Source organism: Nicotiana tabacum, chromosome 2 (assembly GCF_000715075.1).
Source record: "Nicotiana tabacum cultivar K326 chromosome 2, ASM71507v2, whole genome shotgun sequence".
Classification (NCBI taxonomy): Eukaryota; Viridiplantae; Streptophyta; class Magnoliopsida; order Solanales; family Solanaceae; genus Nicotiana; species Nicotiana tabacum.
In genome coordinates, this window is record NC_134081.1 from 98,160,801 (window position 1) to 98,178,036 (window position 17,236).

Here is a 17,236-nt window from a genome sequence, read left to right on the forward strand (position 1 = left end):
TCCCATTTCCACTGTGGTATTTCTATATCTTGAGCTAGGCCACCAGGCCTCTGATGCTCGGCTTTGACTTGCTGGCAATCCAAACATTTAGCCACATGATCTGCTACTTGCTTCTTCATGCCTTTCCACCAATACAAGCCTTTCAAGTCCAGATACATTTTGGTAGCACCTAGGTGGATAGAGTACCTCGAGCTGTGAGCTTCTTCCATTATGGCCTTTCTAAGACCATCTACATCAGGCACACATAACCGATCATTCAACTTTAAAACTCCGTCACTTCCTAGAGTGAAAACAGTGATTTCTTTGTTTCTGACTCCTTCTTTTAACTTCACTAAGTACGGATCTTCGTCTTGCTTAGCCTTAACATGCGCAACAAGGGAGGATTGCGCTAAGGCATAAGCAGTTATACCTCCTTCTTCGGTCTCATCCAATCTAATCCCATCATTTGCTAGTTTTTGAATTTCTCGACCCAAAGATCGCCTTTGTACTGCAAGATGGGCCAAGACACCCATTGACTTCCTACTAAGTGCATCTGCTACCACATTAGCTTTGCCCGGGTGATAAAGGATATTGATGTCATAATCTTTCAATAGCTCGAGCCACCTTCTTTGTCTCAAATTTAATTCTTTTTTCTTGAAAATGTACTGGAGGCTTTTGTGATCTGTAAACACTTCAGAATGCTCGCCATAAAGGTAGTGTCGCCATATCTTTAATGCAAACACCACTGCTGCAAGTTCCAAGTTGTGAGTGGGGTAGTTCTTTTCATGATTCTTTAACTGCCTGGAAGCATAAGCAATAACTTTTCTATCTTGCATAAGAACACAACCAAGACCCACTCTAGAGGCATCACAATACACTGTGAATCCACCCGAACCTGTCGGCAAGGTTAACACAGGTGTAGTGGTCAACCTCAACTACTAACTACTCGTTGGCCCATTCTCATATCAATATTCCGCGTAATCTTTCTTACGTTATTTCCTTTATCTTAACTTACGTCTCGCACTGGCTCCTTATTTATCAATAACATCTCGGGCAGAAACCCTTACTTCTCCTTGACGTTGTGCTTGCATAATGTTCTGGAATCGTAGCATATCTGTAAGATTTGGATAAGTGCAAGCTCATTCCTTTTTTATTTTTTTTATCGCATTCTTCCTTTACCATTCCATAATTACTGGAACCACTTAATTCTGACTTTATGCCATATCACTCCATATTCCCCCTTTAGGGGAGTACTAAGATTTAGCGCTACGACAATCAACTTATAGATGTTTTACCTCTTTATCTTTGGCGTCTTCTCACATCATCGATGACCCTTACTCGTCTTGTGGTAATCCTTCTGTACCAAGGATAACAAATTTCCTTACTCGCGAGGGTGACACTTAGTATAACTGGCACATACAGTCCCTTAAGCTTAACTTTGCTCACATTGCTTGCTTAAGGGAAGCGTCTTCCTGAATGACCTTTCTCTGAATTTCTCATGAATATTATTTTATTGTCCATTCTATTATCGCCGGAATGCAATATGAAATTCTCATGATGTCGACCATTATCATATCACTCAGTTCCTAATTCATGTTTAGTTTATCTTGTTCACCAGCCCATACTGATTTATATTACTTTAGGGTCTAACTTTTCCTTCTGGTAGTCGCGTTGGAGTCAGGAACTTATTTCTCGAAATGAGGATATGACTTTATGGCCTATACTCTTTTGTTGTCTCAAGGCCTGTCACCTCTCGTCTTTTCCTTTACTTGACTATAGACTCTGTAATACTATCATCTTTTTGATCTACCGTTGTCATCCATGTATCACATCTTACTCATAATGCTTCATTATCTCTCTTCTTATTTTTCTGCTAATATTTATGTCTATCACTTTATTCTGAAAACTCGAACAAGATATTCTTTTGCTTTTAGCTCCCCTTGCTCCATCTATTTGCTCTTCGGGTTGCCTAACATTCTCTCTTTACTAGGGACGGGAGCCAAACTAAGGTAATATTTATCCCTTCAGGATTCTAGTGCCTATCTTTGAACATTCTAGTATTCATATCTAGCTGTGCTATTCTAGAGTGCACCATATGGGTATCTCACAAGGAGATCTATTAGCACATTTACAATATCCTTCGAAAATTTAAACTAACGCAAACAATCCATCTACCATTTTGGGTTACTCTAACCCAGCCGGATCCTGACATCCCGTCCTTCTCTTAAACCATATCTGTTAGCTCCCATAGGGCATAACTAAGATGGGTGTGGCCGATTGTACATACCTCTGCTACTGTTGAAGGTAACTCAAAAGGCTTATATTTCTCTGCCTGAATTGTAAATACTGATAATTTTCATTGACTGGGCGCCTCGTACCCTTCTTTTACTTGTTGAAACTTATATCTACCTTCTGAATCTCTCATTGCTTTTCACCATATGGGTGGATAGATATTCATGCCTTAGGGCTCTGATACCACTTTTGTCACGACTCAAACCGATGGGCCACGACGGAAATCCGGTACCTTACTCAACCGAGTACCAACATAACGTATCTTTTCGTATCATGCTATCATAGGAAAATGAGATGGAAAGGCTGACGTGGGATAACTAGAATAAAACACGTAACACCAACTTATGCAAAAGAAGTACGGGCCTATAAGGCCAACGCGATCTTTTATATACTTAAAACAAAGGCCGACAAGGCCATACAAGTATCCGTATATATGGCATCTGTCTACAAGCCTCTAAGAGTACATAGATATCATAAAGGTCGGGACAAGGCCCCGCTATACCAATCAATACATGTCCTAATCATACTGACCAATAAGCAACTCCGGAGCAAATGGAGTGCACCAACATCTTCCGATGAGCTGATAGCCTACTTGGAGGATTCTCGAACTGTCTATCGGGACCTGCGGGCATGAAACGCAACGTCCCCAGGAAAAAGGGACGTCAGTACAAATAATGTAACGAGTATGTAAGGAATGAAAATTAGTAAATAATAGACATGAGAGAAACATGGCGTAAAAGAATCAACATGTATGTCTGAATTGTTCTGTAAATCATTTAATATTATAATGTCATGCATATGCGTATAAATGTCATACCATGCATAGGTATATGCGTTCATAACATCATCACATCTCTGAGGGTATCCCATCATATCATCTCGGCTACTATGGGCAAAATCATCAACGTATACTGGCTGATCAGGTGGTGGTGCGTATATAATGCCGTAACATTTTCCCATATCCCATATACATATAATATACATAAATACGCGTATACAACGCCATCTAGTGATGGGTCAATCTAAATGAATGCAATGCATGAGAAGTATGTCAATAAAATTTCTAAGAATGTCATAAGACCATGATGCCTTTGATTAATATCATGAAGTAAACTTTATCAACTTACGTATTTTCTGAGACCCATGAATAGATGATAGAATAATAGGACACATGGAGAATCAAGATCATAGGCATATCTAGCATTTCTATGAATAGAGTCATTTATGGAAGTTGTGCCTTTGCTTGTTTCGTTTGTATCGTATGGATCATGCCAAAAGAAAGAAGGGATAGCCTTAACATATCTAAACTGATTCTCTTGACAATCCCTGTAACACATGTCTTTTGCGAGAAGACGTAATGGCAGATCGAAGTATGGAAAAATTCGTATAATATTCTTGAGAAAGATTGTACCGTGCTCTCTTAGAATTTCAAATCCCGTTACTATTATGCAGTATAACTTCGTATGAAATATTTGAAGCAAATCACGTTGCTATTGAAAAATATGATCTTTGCTGAAGCATTTTCATCCGTTAGTAAGTGTGACCATCTTCATTTGGTGATTTTAGACAATACTTTTGTATTCGTGGGTGTGGGCCCTACTTGTGATGACTAAGCCACAAAAATTCCTCCAAATGTGCCACCTTAGCATATAACTTAAGAGTCACTAATTGACTAAAGACTTTGCTGCCACATTAAATTTCCAAAAGCTTATCCAAAGATTTTAACTAATTATCCACCAATTTCTTAATCAATTTGTTAATATCCAATTAACTAACAATTAACCAATTACTCACATAATTAAGAATTATCTCAAATTACTTATAATACTACTCACTTTTAACACACTTTATACATCTTGCTATCATGGTCATGTGGTGCCTTGTATGACACTAGTCCATAAATATGGGATATTATAACTTGGACCGTATTTTATCCCAAAATATCAAACTTCGACAAAATTCATTTTCTTCGAATTGCTTACCCTCTCACCTTCACGAATTTACTCATCACTTGTTTGAAATAGCATAATGCTTATAATCTAAAATAATCTCATTCCCGAACTTATGTCGATTAACTTACGAAAAAATTTTAACATACGAAAATGCGGGATGTAACATCTTATTTTCGAGCTTCCATCAATTTACTTATGGCGTATTTTCACGTACGAAAATATGGGGTGTAATATGTCACCTCACGTATACGGCCTTCACATGACACAATTAATACAAGTGACGCAAATCATAAAGGGTAGTTCCCCCACACAAAGTTAGGCAAGATACTTACTTCAAAGAAGCTAGACCTATACTCTAAAATGACTTGCTCGAGTAAAACAACCTCCGGACGGATCAAATCTATCCAAACCATAATCATTTTCCTTTGAATCAGCCTCCCCCCCTTTCCCTCTCCTCTCTTTATTCTCTCAGCTCACAGAACCAAATCAATCACAAACCTTGCACGAATTCGTGCAAGGTCAGCCATAAAATCATCTCTTCTGTCTCTCCCAGTCGTGATTCTCGATGGTTCCCTTCCCTTTTTATCACTTCAAATTCAAGTGCCCAAATCTGAAACCCTAGATTCAACAATGCAACATCAAACCTCCAGATTTCTCTTATGCGCTGTTAAATCCATGGAATACATGGCTATTTCTTCATCATCATCACTGTTATTCTTTGTCCAGAGGTCAAGCGTAGTGACCTATAGATATTGGGGATATATTTCCAGTTGTTGCAAATGCGACCAAAATGCTCGCAAAAGCGTCCCTAGCCAGTTTGAAAATACGAACCATTCCCTCGCAATTGCGAGATACCCAACCCATGCCCATGTTCATAAATGCGAGATCTGCAGATCAACACCATAACTGAAAGCACACTAGCTATTGCGTTTCATCCAAAACTCATCCGTAGCACCTTTGAAACTCACCCGAGCCCTCGGGCTCTAAACCAAACATGCACATAAGTGTAATAACATCATACGAACTCGTTCGTGCTATAAAATCACTAAAATAATATACAAAACTACGAATTGAATATCACAACGAATGAAATTTTAAAGGGAAACTCAAGTGCAACTAGAACCGCAACTGAGCATCGGAATCATATCAAACCAACTCCGAATTGCATCAAATTTTGCTGACAAGTTTCAAATACAAAACAGACCTATATGAAGTCCCAAAATCAAAATTTGAATATGATAGCCATGAAGTCAATCTAAAATCAAACCTAGGAAATTTTCAAACTTTTAAATTACTAGCTTTCGGCAAAATAGGTCAAATCAACCTAGGGACATCTGAATTCAATTTCGGGCATACGCACAAGTCCAAAATAACAATATGGACCTACCAGAATGGCCAAAAACCCAATCCGAGGTCGTTTATACAAAATATTGACGGTAGTCAACTCAAGTTATTTTTAAAGTCAAAAATCATATTTTCTTCAATTTTTTTTAACGTAAAAACTTTTCGAAAAAAGACACGGAACACGCACGCAAATCAAGAAACATAAAATAAAGCTAATAGAGGTCTTGAAACACGAAAATAACGCTAGTACTCAAAACAACCCATCGGGTCGTCACATTCTCCACCTCTAAAATAAATATTCGTCCTCGAACGGACATAGAAAAGTACCCGAACTGGTAAAAAGGTGTGGGTATCTACTCCCCATATCGGAATTGGACTCCCACATAGATGCCACGATCGGCTGAAATCTCCACTGCACTCTCACAGAAGGATAACTCTTAGACCTCAACTTCGGGACTTGCCGGGCTAGAATAGACACCAGCTCCTCCTCATAAGTAAAATCCTTGTCCAATTGAACTGAACTGAAATCTAATACATGAGAAGGATCACCAAAATACTTTTGGAGCATAAAAACATGGAATACTGGGTGAACTCCCGATAAGCTGGGTGGCAATGCAAGTCTGTAGGCCACCTCACCAACTCTCTGAAGGATCTCAAAAGGACCAATGTACCTAGGGCTCAACTTGCCCTTCTTTTCGAACCTCATCATACCCTTCATGGGTGAAACTCTAAGCAGAACCCTCTCTCCCACCATGAATGCTACATCACGAGCCCTCCAATCAGCATAACTCTTCTGCCTGGACTGTGCTGTACGAAGCTGATCCTGGATCAACTTGACTTTCTCCAAGGCATTCCGAACAAAATTAGTGCCCAACAACCTAGCCTCCCCCAGCTCAAACCAACCAATCGGAGAATGACACCGCCTCCCATATAAGGCCTCATAAGGAGCCATTTGAATACTTTATTGGTAGCTATTATTGTAGGTGAACTCTGCGTGTGGTAGGAATTGATCCTATGGTCCCCCAAAATCTATAACACATGCACGTAGCATGTCCTTCAAGATCTGAATGGTGCACTCAGACTGCCCGTCCGTTTGGTGTAGAAATGTTGTACTCAACTCAACCCATGTGCCTAACTCATGTTGCACGGCTCTCCAGAAATGTGATATGAACTACGTGCCTCGATCAGAGATAATAGATACTGGTACACCATGGAGATGAAAAATCTCACGGATATAGATCTGGGCCAGCTGCTCTGAAGAATTGGTAGCCGCCAGCAGAGTGAAATGCGTCGACTTGGTCAACCTATCCACAATAACCCACTATGCGTCAAATTTCTTCAATGTCCGTGGGATCCCAACAAAGAAATCCATGGTAATATTCTCCCACTTCCACTTGGGAATCTCAAGTCTCGAAGCAAACCGCCGGTCCTCTGATGCTCGTACTTCACCTACTGGAAGTTCAAACACTGAGCCACATACTCTACTATATCTTTCTTCATTCTGCTCCACCAATAATGCTTCCTAAAATCCTGATACATCTTGGTGGCACCCGGATGATTGGAATACCGCAAACTGTGGGCCTCCTCAAGAATCAACTCACGCAGCCCATCCACATTGGGCACACAAATCCGACCTTGCATCTGCAACACACCATCATCTCCAATAGAAACCTCCTTGGCATCGGCGTGCTGCACTGTGTCCTTAAGAACAAGCAAATGGGGGTTGTCATACTGATGCTCTCTGAAGCACTCATACAAAGAAGACCGAGAAACCACGCAAGTAAGAAATCGGTTAGGCTCCGAAACGTCTAACCTGATGAGCTGATTGGACAAAGCCTGAACATCCAATGCTAGCGGTCTCTCACCAACTGGAATATATGCAAGGCTACCCATACTCTCAACCTTTCTTCTCAAGGCATCGGCCACCACATTGGCCTTCCCGGGATGGTACAAAATGGTAATATCATAGTCTTTTAATAGCTCTAACCACCTTCATTGCCTCAAGTTTAGATTCTTTTGCTTAAACAAGTGTTGTAGACAATAATGATATGTAAATACATCACACGACACGCTGTAAAGGTAATGCCTCCAAATCTTCAATGCATGAACAATAGCTGCCAACTCTAAATCCTGAACGGGGTAGTTCTTCTCATGAACCTTTAGTTTACGAGATGTGTAGGCAATCACCCTACTGTCTTGCATCAACACCTTGCCAAGCCCAATACGTGATGCATCATAATACACAGTGTAAGACCCCGAACCTATATGCAACAACAACACTAGGGTTATAGAAAATGCAGTCTTGAGCTTCTGAAAGCTCTTCTCACACTCATCAGACCACCTGAATGGGGCACCCTTCTGCGCCAGTCTTGTAAATGGGGCTAATATAGATGGAAACCCCTCCACGAACTGACGATAATAACCCGCCAAACCCAGAAAGCTCTGAATCTTTATAGCTGAAGTAGGTCTAGGCTAATTCTGAACTATCTCAATCTTCTTAGGTTCCACTTTAATCCCCTTGCAAGATACAACATACCCCAAAGAGGTAACCGAATACAACTAAACTCACACTTTGAAAACTTGGCATATAGCTGACTATCTAAGAGTCCGAAGTACGATCAGTAGATGCTGCTAATGCTGCTCTCGACTGCGGGAGTAGACCAAAGTATCATCAATGAAGACGATCACAAAGAATCCATAAATGATGTTGGGGCATTTATCAAGCCAAATGACATCACTAGGAACTCACAATGACCATTTTGAGTCCGAAAAGTTATCTTAAGGACATCTGATGCCTTAATCTTCAACTGATGGTTGCCAGATTTCAAATCAATCTTCGAAAACACTTGGCACCCTAAAGCTGATCAAATATGTAATCAATCTTCAGCAATGGATACTTGTTCTTGATAGTGACCTTATTCAACTGTCGATAATTTATACACATCCTCATCGAACCATCCTTCTTCTTCATGAACAATACTGGTGAACCCCAGGGCAATACACTAGGTCTAATGAATCCTTATAGAGCAAATCCTGCAGTTGCTTCTTCAGTTCCTTCAAATCAGTTGGGAATGAAACTAGCTGCATGGCGAGCTAGATCCACAAATCTAGTCTTGTACTGGGTAACAGTCATGCCACCATGCTGGAGGCGCTCGAACTGCCTGCGGTACTCCTCCGTCAGAGTGAAAGGAATGAACTTCTCCAAAAATTGATAGTAAAATCGATCCCAAGTAAGTTGAGGTGAATCTGGTTGTTTGCTCTGCACATAATCCTGCCACCACCTCTTGGCAGAACCGGTCATATGGAACACTACAAAGTCGACTCCATTTGACTCCACAATACCCATGTTGCGCAGCACCTCATGGCAGCGGTCTAAATAGTCTCGTGGTTCCTCAGGAGGTGTACCACCAAAGTGAATAGGAAAGAGATTGGTTAACTTATCCAACCTCATCAATCCCTCAGAATACATCGCAGGCCTCTCCCCGGGCTGTGTAGCAATAACAGGCTGAAGTACCCCAACTACTGGAATCGTTGGAGTATGATATATGGGAATCATCTTCTTTGGAGTGTAAGTGGCGAAAGTTTGTTCTCCTCCCCCATCTTGAGAGACAGCTGGTGCCATAGGGAATACTCCAGCCTGAGCCATACTATCTATAAGACAACTAAGCGGACTAGAGCGTCCTAAAGTATAAGAGTAGCAATGCATCCCTTCGGGACCTGAGCGGGTCTGACTAGTGCAGTCTGATCTAGGATCTCCTCAATATGAGGCTCTGCAATGGGTGTTACTGCATGTGCTCTAGGCTGAGCCCTGTCTCTGCCTTGACCTCAGCCCTGGCACCTACCCCTAGTAGTGGTTGCAACAAGGGGCTTTGGATATCGCCCGGCTGTAGAGGTTGTGCGTGTTCTCACCATCTGCGAGAGAACAAGAATAGAATGGTTCAAACTTCAGTAATGGTATAAAGTTGCATGATAGAGAAAGAAAGAAGTGAAATTATCCTAATGACCTATAGCCTCTAGAAGATAAGTACAAAAGTCTCCGTACCGATCCTCCAGAATCTACTAAGCTTGCTCATCACTCGTGAGACCTGGGCAAACTAGTGCTCTGATACCAACTTGTCACGACTTGGAATTCCACCCTCGGGACCGTGATGGCGCCTAATATTTCACTTGCTAGGTAAGCCAACTGTAGCTAAATTACTTAACCAGTATTAAAAATTTAAGATCAAAACATTAATAATAATAAACTGTAATAATTTGAAATAGACTAATAAAATACTAAATGACGAAGTCTAATCATATTCCAGAATTTGGAGTCACTAATATATGAGCATCTAGAGTACTACAGATAAATTCCGAATAAAATACAACAATTTGAAACTAAATAAGCAGTAAATACAGAATGGAAATGGGACTTCAGGGTTGTGGACGACGAGCAACTACACCTCAAGTCTCCTAAAGTAGCTAAATCAGAGCAGTTTCGCTACGCACCACTGGAACCCATACCGGTATCTGTACAAGAAGTGCAGAAGTATAGCATGAGTACAACTGGCCCCATGTAATCTGTAAGTGCTGAGCCTAACCTCGACGAAGTAGTGACGAGTCTATGGCAAGTCACTTACAAATAACTTGTACTAACTAATAATAATAGAAAAACAAGAATAGAAATAAAGCAATTAACTCATATAAATGGACTCGAAGGTCAACTACCGGAAAGCCCAGAATAACAAAGTCTCAAGTCTCATATCACAATACCGAGGATAACTCAACAATCACAAACAACTACAACATATCAAATCAGTTGCGGCGCGCAACCTGATCCTACCACTTCATCATTCTGTTCATAACATAATCCGTCCTTGTTCCTTCATAGCATTTCTGTACCATCCAATTCCGTTGCAGCGTGCAACCCGCTCCCCAAACAATTTCAAATCATCAACATAAATAATTCAACATCAATATTTATAAAATATCAACATAAAGAAGGTGAATGTACAAGACAGTAAAGAATCACAGAATAATCAGGGAATATCTAACATCTCGAAATCTCAAACCTCACCAATTCATCAGTACAGTACAATCAAACAACTCACACAGGTGAAACAACATCATAGAGTGCATCAAATAATATAAGAATAATAAAAGCAGGTAAAATATGTGATAATTAAAATATACAATTAAGGCAAGTAGAAACAGGTAGCAAATAAGCAAAAATTACATGAAGAATGAACAAATTAAGGCAAGTAACAATTATATAACAAGTAACAACAATAGCATAGAAGTCAAGTAAAGACATGTAACAATTAAAGCATATAACAAGAGATATCATGGAATAAACAAAAACATGAAAATAAATATCCAAATCCCGTATGCTATATCCTATGACGGCGTATATACAGTCGTCACCTCGCATATGAGCCATTTCCCCACACAAATAATTTAACAATTCCTAATTCCCTCAAGTCAAGGTTAGACACAACACTTACCTCACTATGTATACAAAGCAATCAATCAACCACGACCTTGCCTTTTAAACAACACTCCAAAACAACCAAATCTAGTAAGTTATCTATCAAACGATTCAAAATAAGCTTTAGAAACTACCCATTAATGAAAGAGGTTAAATTTTTATCTTTTTTGAAAAAGTCAACAAAGGACTTGCTTGGTCAAAATCCGAGATTCGGATCAAAACCCGATTACCCATTTACCCCCGAGCCCGGTTATGTGATTTATTTTGAAATCCGACCTCAATTTGAAGTCTAAACCTCAATTTCACAAAATCTCCAATTTCTACTCAAATCCCTAATTTCTACCATAGAAATCCTAAATTTAATGTTGAAATCTCATGAAAAGTAATGGGGAATTTAAAGAAAGTGGATTAGAGTTGCTTACCAATGATTTTGGCAAGAAGAAATTCTTGAAAAATCGCCTCTAGAGTGTTTAGAGTTGAGATATGGTATAAAATGAGCTAAGTCCCATTTTCCCCCTCTTTTACCCAGATGCAGATATCGCAATTGCGATCATCTCAAATGCGAAGCACATGTCGCAAATACGAATAGTGTATCGGAATCCCAAATGTCACAATTGTGACAATTAGATTGCAAATGTGAACATCCAACCCTTCGCTAATGCGGCCAAATTCTTCGCAAATGCGAAGATGTTCTATATTGTCAGACGTCGCAAATGCGACCAAAATGCTCGCAAAAGCGGCTCATAATTGAGATAATACCCAGCCCATCGTGAAATGATGTTCCCAAAATCGAGGCTCGCAAATGCGAGATCTGCAGATCAACACTAGAATTGAAAGCACACCAGTTATTGCATTTCATCCTAAACTCATCTGTAGCACCTCTGAAACTCACCCGATCCCCTCAGGTTTAAAACAAAACATGAACACAAGTGTAATAACATCATACGAAGTCGCAAGCATGATAAATCACCAAAATAACATCTAAACTATAAATAGAACATCAAAACGAATGAAATTTCAAAGGGAAACTCAAGAACAACTAGAATCGCAACTGAGCATCCGAATCATATCAAACCAACTCCGAATTGCACCAATTTTTGCTGAAAAGTTTCAAATAGCAAAAACGACCTATACCAAGTCCTAAAATCAAAATTCGAACCCGATAGCCATGAAGTCAACCTACTGTCAAACCTAGAAAATTTCCAAACTTTTAAATTACTATCTTTTGGCAAAATAGGTCACATCAACCTAGGGACTTTCGAATTCAATTTCGGGCATATGCTCAAGTCCAAAATCACAATACGGAACTACCAAAATTTTCAAAACATTGATCCAAAGTCGTTTACATAAAATGTTGACCGTAGTCAACTCAAGTTATTTTTAAAGCCAAAAATCATATTTTCTTCAATTTTTTTACGTAAACATTTTTCGAAAAAAGACACAAACTACGTCGCAAATCGAGAAACATCAAATGAAGCTAATAGAGGTCTCGAAATGAAAAATTAAGGGCTTGTACTCAAAACAATCTATCGGTTCATCACAAAGAACTAAGTTCGGAAATTCCAATCTTTTACCCAATTGCAGGTATGGCAATTGAGAATTCTTGTTCGCAATTTCGATGTCTGCGAAAGCGAACCATTGATCGCAAATGAGAAAAGTGCATGAGCCCCAGTGTGTTGCAAATGTTACAAAATAATCCAAATAAGAACACTGGAATAATCGCAAGTACGGAATGGGCTTCGCGGATGGGAAGCAGTCCCCTTCTACCCCATAGTCCCAAATGCAAAAAATTCATCACAATTTTGAAGACCAACCCCCTCACAAAAGTGAATAGAGCTTCCCACATGCGAAGCTGCCCAGCCCCCTCCAACATGGAAAATGCGAGTAAGCTCTCGCAAATGCGAGGCTCCCTTGCCTTGGGATCAATTCAGACTCCTCTTCTAGGAGAAGTATATTTCAACTTCATAGAGGGAGGAGTTACAGAGTCAGTTTAAGCTGTGCCAGGAGGGTCAGATGTCTGTGACCGACAATGTGGTGATATTCACTAAGTTGTCTCATCATGAAGCTATCATACTTCCCACTGATGCAGAGAGAGTGCGGAGGTTCTTTTAGGGCATGCACTATGGGATTCAGGTCTTTATGGCCCTCGAGGCACAGATAGGGACTCCGTAGTACCAGGTTGTGAAGATAGCTCAGATGATTGAGCATATCCGCAGCAAAGGTAGAGAGTTCATGTTGAGGGATAAGCGGCCTCAGCATTCTGGTGGATTCAATGGTGCCCCGTCTGGGGTAGAGGTCGGTTCATGAGGTTCCATCATAGAAGGCCCATGTATTCAGCACAACAGCCTATTTGGGGTGCACTAGCGCGTTCTTACTTCAGTGCCATTCCAGAGAGCACCTACCATCTGCCAGTTATTTAGGGTTCCTCCAGTGGGTACTCAGGATATCACGGCCATATCCAGAGTCAGACATTTTTTGTACTAAGAGGTTGCTTCGAGTGCAGGGAGCTTGGTCATGTGAGTAGGCTTCATCCCAGGCTTCGGGGCAAGGCAATGCAGCAGAGCCATCAGCCTATGATTACCGCACCAGTTGCTGCATCGCCCGTCCTACCGACCAGAGGCAGAGGGAAGGCTGTTGGCGTTCCCAATAGATTCTATGCCTTTCAAGTCAGACTAGAAGTAGTATCCGCCAACGGCGTGATCACATGTATTATTTCTATCTGCCATGGAGATGCTTCGGAACTATTTGATCCAGGGTCTACCTATTTCTATGTTTCTTCTCTCTTTAATCTTTATCTGGATATATCTCGTGAGTCCTTGGGTGTTCTTGTATATGTGTCCATGCCAGTGGGTGATTCTGTTGTTGTGGATCAGTTTTATCAATCCTGTATAGTGACTTTCTATGTGTATGAGGCCAGAGCAGATCTTCAATTGCTCGATATGATTTACTTCAAGGTTATCCTAGGCATGGACTGGTTGTCTCCGTACCATGCCATTCTCATTTTCCATGCCAAGACTGTTACCTTGGCAATGTCAAATTGCATAGGCTAGGGTGGTGAGGTTCATCTATTAGTACATCTAGTCAGGTTATTTATTTTCTAAAGGCTCCACACATGGTCGAGAAGGGTTGTTTGGTCTATCTGGCCTTTGTTCGTGATACCATTATGGAGACTCTTATGTTAGGTTCAGTGCCTGTGGTGAGGGAGTTTTTTTTATGTATTTCCTACTTACTTACCAGGCATGCCACCGGATCGTGATATTGATTTGAACATTGATTTGTTACCTGTCACCCAGCCTATCTTTATTCCTCCTTATCGTATGGCACCAGCGGAGTTGAGAGAGTTGAAGGATTAGCTTCAGGAGTTGCTCGAGAAAGGATTAATTAGGTCAAGTGTGTCGCCTTGGGGTGCACCAGTATTATTTGTGAAGAAGAAGGTTGGGAGTATGCGGATGTGCATTGATTACCGCCAGCTGAATAAGGTTACCATCAAGAATAAGTATATGTTTCCACACGTTGATGGTCTATTTGATCAGCTTTAGGGTTCTAGAGTGTTCTCGAAGATCTACTTCAGATCTGGATATCACCAGCAGAGGATTAGTGCTTCGAATATTTTGAAGATGACTTTCTGGACTTGATAAGGCCACTACGAGTTTCAGGTGATGTCCTTCGGCTTGACTAATGCTCTAGCAGCATTTATGGATTTGATGAATCGGGTGTTCAGGCCATATCTTGACTCATTTTTCATTATCTTCATTGATGATATATTGATCTACTCGCGTAACATGGATGAGAGCACGAACGGCATTTGAGGATAGTGCTTTAGACTTTGAGGTAACAAAAGCTATATGCTATGTTCTCCAAGTGTGAGTTCAAGTTAAAACTTGTGGATTTCTTAGGGCATGTTGTATAAGGAGAGGCATTAAGGTGGATCCAAGGAAGAATGCGGCAGTTCACAGTTGGCCTCGTCCTACCACATCGACCGACATTAGGAGGTTCTTGGGCCTAGAAGGTTACTATCGTCGGTTTGTTGATGGTTTCTCATTTATTGCCACTAATTTGACTAGATTGACAAGAAGGGTGTTCAATTTAGGTGGTCCTATGATTGCTAGGCGAGCTTCAAGAAACTCAACACCGCATTGACCACTACACTAGTGTTGGTTTTGCCTTCTAGTTCAGGGATGTACACTGCGTATTGCGACGCTTCACGCATTGGGTTAGGTTATACATTGATGCAGGAGGGGCGGGTTATTGCATATACTTCGCGTCAGTTGAAGCCCCACAAAAAGAATTACTCTTTGTACGATCTGGAGTTGGTTGCGATAGTTCAGGCTCTCGAGCTCTGGAGGCGTTATCTTGATGGAGTGTTATGTGAGGTTTACACCGATCACCGCAGTTTGCAACATCTATTTAAACAGAGGGATCTTAATTTGAGGCATCTCAGGTAGCTTGAGTTATTAAAGGACTATGATATTACCATTCTTTATCATCTGGGCAAGGCGAATTTTGTCATGGATTCCTTGAGCAGAAAGGCCAAGAGTATGGGTAGTTTGGCATTCATTCCAGAAGAGGAGAGGCCATTGGCATAGGACATTCAGTCCTTAGCTAACCAACTTGTGAGGTTGGATATTTTAGAGCCTAGTCAAGTTCTTGTATGTGTTGTGGCTCATTCTTATTTATTCGAGCGGATTAAGGTTCGTCACTATGATGATCTGCGCTTGATGGTATTTAGAGAGAAGGTACTACGAGGTTATGCCAAGGAGGTTACTATCAGAGACAATGGTGTTCCGCACCCTTGCCCAAGATTCCGCGGGTGCTATGACACTAGTTCTCAGCCAAAACTAGCCTCAACCAACATGACTCAAAATGGTCTGAAGCCCGTTCGAAACACACCCTAGCCCTTCGGGACCCCGTCCGAACATACCAACAGGTTCCAAAATATAACACGGACCTACTTGAGGCCTCAAATCATACATAATAACATCAAATCCATGAATCGCACCTCAAATCAAACTTAATGAACTTTTGAACTTTTAACTTCCAAAACTCGTGCCGAAACATATCAAATCAACTCGAAATGACCTCAAATTTTGCACACAAGTTTCAAATGACATAACGGACCAATTCTAACTCCCGAAACAATAATTCGAGCCTGATAACACCGAAGTCAACTCTCGATCAAACTTATGAATATTCTAAACCTTCAAATTGCCAACTTTCGCCGAATAGTGCTAAAACCTTGTAGAAACATACAAGTGAAAATCCGGGCTTACGCCCATGTCCGAAATCACCATCCAGACCTAATAGAACCATCAAAACTTCAATCCGGGGTCAAATATATAAAAGTCAAACTTGGTCAACTCTTCCAACTTAAAGTTTCCTATTTGAGAATCATTCCTCCAAATCAAATCCTGAATTACCTGAAAACAATAACCGTTGATTCACACAAGTCATAATATATCATATGAATATATTCAAGACTTCAACCAGCTGAACGAAATGCAAATGCTCCAACTGCCAATTGGGTCCTTAAAATTTCCCCCACTTAAATATACGTTTATCCTCGAACGTGCAAAGAGTCATTTCAAATCCGTCAAATCATTGTGAAAACTCACTATGCACATACCTGGGGGTGACCCTGTGTCACCCAAACCCGTATAAGTGTAACCCAAACACGTAAGCTCAGAAATGAGATTATGTTTGAGGTTATAAGTATTTATGCTATTTGTAACAAGTGATAAGTGAGTGTCGTGAAGATTAGAGGGTAAACAAAGCAAAGAATGAGTATTCGTTGAAGTTTGTCAATTTGGGATAAAATACGATCCAAGCTATAATACCCGGTATTTATGGACTAGTGCCATACAAGGTACCACATGACCATGATAGTAAGGTATATAATGTATGTTAAAAGTGATTAGTATTTTAAGTAATTTGAGATAGTTCTTAATTATGTGGATAATTGATTAATTATAGATTTTTAGTGGGAGATTAACATGTAATTAGAATTTGTGGTTAAAGTTTAATGGAGACACTATCCCCACGTGGCAGCAAGTGAAATTAGGGACCCAAAATCAAATGGTGACTTTTGGGCTATATGGCTAGGTGGCATGTTTAGGGGGGATTTTGGCAAAATAATCCTTACAAAAGTGGGGCCCACAAACCCGCAATTATAATAGATCTTCTTATCTCATTAAGGTGTGATGTG